The 3,034-nt window shown below is 35.5% G+C and overlaps 1 pseudogene; it reads right to left on the minus strand.

Annotated features, from left to right (window-relative positions):
• Nucleotides 1-894: 894 nt before the first annotated feature.
• On the minus strand, nt 895-2,782 carry LOC107648029 (uncharacterized; annotated as a pseudogene).
• Nucleotides 2,783-3,034: the final 252 nt, after the last annotated feature.

Below are 3,034 nucleotides of genomic sequence, written 5' to 3' on the forward strand. Positions count from 1 at the left end.
TAGAATCCGTTAACGAGCTTCAAAGCCCGCCAAGGATTCGAACAAGAGGACGTCCAAAAAATAGGCTAGGTTCAAAGTTGGACAAACAGATTGCGAATGCCACAAAGAAGAAGAAAACGAAAGTTTTAAGCGAGCTAAAAGTAATGTTCTTTAAATTTGTGGTGAGTTTATTTTTCTCGTTAATAGTTTAGCTAATATGTGAGTTTCTTATATTCAGATAAACTTGTTTGATGCTGTATCAGTGGTGCATTCAAATTCCAGCCAATATCAAGAACATGTTATGAATTATCAGTTCAAGGTACCAGCAGCAGGGGATAACTCTTTGGGTGTATAGTTACAGAATATGGGTGTAAAAGCACTGTTTTTTTGGGTGTATTTTTGTGAATTTTCTTGTGATTCACATTTTACATATAGATACATATATATAATATTAGGGTTTAGGGTTTTAGGGTTTACAGGTTAGGGGTAAGGGTTTAGGTTTTAAGTGTTTAGGGTTCAGGGTTTTAGGCTCAAAGCATCAGGGGGGATAGATTTCAGGGTGTATATTCAACTTTGTTTGGGTGTAAAAAATCGCAGGTTATGGATGTATATTTGATTTGATGTTTTTCTTCATATTATAGTACCTGTAATTCATACATTTTGAATACAGCACAGACAGTTTAACAGCACAGACAGTTTGGGTGTATATTAAACTTTCGTTGGGTGTAAAAGTTTATAATTTGTGTTTAGATCTGCCTTGATGTTTTCCTTCATATTTTACCACCTGTAATACAGAGCTTTTGAATACAGCACAGACAGTTTAACTATGGAAAAAAATTTCATTGAATAGAAATTGTTTATAAATGGCAAATTTTTACAGCATTTGTTCAATTTACAAACTAGCTAGCAATTAGATTACTCAGTTTCTATATCAGTAGAATTTATCTGACAAAATAGACTCAATAATACTGAGGATGGCTTGGACAGTCTTATTGCATTACTCGCTCTAATTGCTTGATCTCTCTCTTTATTCATTTCACTTAATAGTATCCGCGAAGCATATTCTACTCTATAGTGGTCCACCTCGTCCTACAATTAAAAAGTATATTCTGTTTAAACAACAATATTAATTCAGTAAAGTAATACAGAGTTATATAGTTTTAAAGACAGTTACCTGTGGCCAATTATCCCATTCATACTTCGTCCTTTTAATGTTTTCGGGCTCAATTAACTCAAGCCACTTCATAATGTAAATAGCACAGTCATAGCTGAAAATGAAGAAAATAAATTACAAATCTCATTTAGGAAAGTTTAATGTTCAGAGTCACAAATTTATACCTTGATTTTTGGCCTGAGATATTAACATATGTTGCTTTAATTTCCAACTCATTCTCCTTTTTCTTCAGAGGTGCCCCGCCGGCATATGCTCTCATTCTTGAAATTACATATCCCTTAAAAAACAAAACAAATCAAATCAGTAATACACCCGAATGAAATACACCCAAAGGAGAACATACTTACACCCAAAGCAAAACATACATATACCTTATATTGAATTGAAATACACCTATCTATTAAAATAAAGAACACAGAGTCAACTTATAGTGAATTTATTAAGCTTCTTTCTCTCATTTCTTGGAGCTTTCTTGTGTAGCGGGTCAAGTATATAAAATCTCCACTTTGTTGTATCAATCACCCATAACCACCAATGGCCTGAGTAGCAAACAGGCGCAAAAATCTGAAGGATTGCCACATTTCAACAGTGTGTTATTTTATTTGGCATATAAGTAAAGAACGGTACTAACAAATTTTACAAATGAAAACTTACATATCGATGCGAAGTTAATTTTTTTGCATCTATGAAGGGAATAAACATTGGGTAGTCTTCCACCCTGAATTCTTTATTGGTTTTAGGTGATATGAATTCCCTGTTTGGGTGCTTCGAAACGGCCATGTTCTGCAACAATTGTGAAGCAACAAATGAAATACTGAAAATACATCCAAGTGAATACTTTAAATAAACCCAAATGACTACACAACTTACACCCAATTGAACGTAAAAAATACACCCAAATGAATACAAAAACAGACCCGTTCATCAGAGAATATACACCCTAAGGAATACAGAAAATACACCCAAAATTCGTAGAAGTAACACTTACCACAATATCAGGGGGGAGACAGTATACTTGTTCTTGAAACCTTTTATCATTTTTCTGGTTGAGGATGAGGCACATAGCAGATACAATCTAGAAATATATGCCAAAATCAATTTACATTAATAAACAATGCAGTTAACTTTGGTGTAAAAATATTAATGTTATTCTAATATTACCTCAGCTTCTATATAACTTTCTGCCTGGAGCGATGCAAGGTGCATTCTATTCAAAATGTATTTATCTTGGGCAATCAGAGTGCACACGTTGTCAAACTCGTTAGTATTGCCATCTGCGTATGTCTTTACTCGCGTCCCCCAGATGTAGCACTTCTCTTTCATATCACCCGTATTCTGATTTATTCCCGCAGGAGTTTCAAACTTCCCAGAACTTTCTCCACCAATCTCCTTTTGAATTTGTGGACTTTTACTTTCTTCTTTCGCCGCACTGCTTGCTATTTTTTGTACCAAATCCTCTAATTGTTCTAGCAAATTTGCGGTTTCTGGAGTTTTTGCCCTGTCTGCCTCCTGCGTTGACGCTCCCTCCTGCGTTGCTGCTTCTTCTTGGCTTGAATCAGTCAAGCCAAGGCTGAATGATGGCATTGGATCTGTTTTAGGAACATACGATGCTGTCCGTGCCATTATCATCAGCGCAGCAGCGTCTTCTGCGGCTGGATAACTGCTTGATCATGTATAACGTATTATAAGAGTAATAATATACGGATGATAAGCAAAGATTGATTTTACTCTGATGAACTTACATTTTAGATGGAGCTGGGGGAAGCGTGGGTGTGCTTTCTTCAACTTGTTGGGGGGTTCAGGAGTGCTGCACAGTTACATAAAATTAATCATGGCGTAAAAAAAAACTATTCAGGAACAATATACACCTAAACTGTAACC

This window comes from Arachis ipaensis, chromosome B6, assembly GCF_059453495.1.
Source record: "Arachis ipaensis isolate K30076 ecotype BB chromosome B6, ASM5945349v1, whole genome shotgun sequence".
Lineage (NCBI taxonomy): Eukaryota > Viridiplantae > Streptophyta > Magnoliopsida > Fabales > Fabaceae > Arachis > Arachis ipaensis.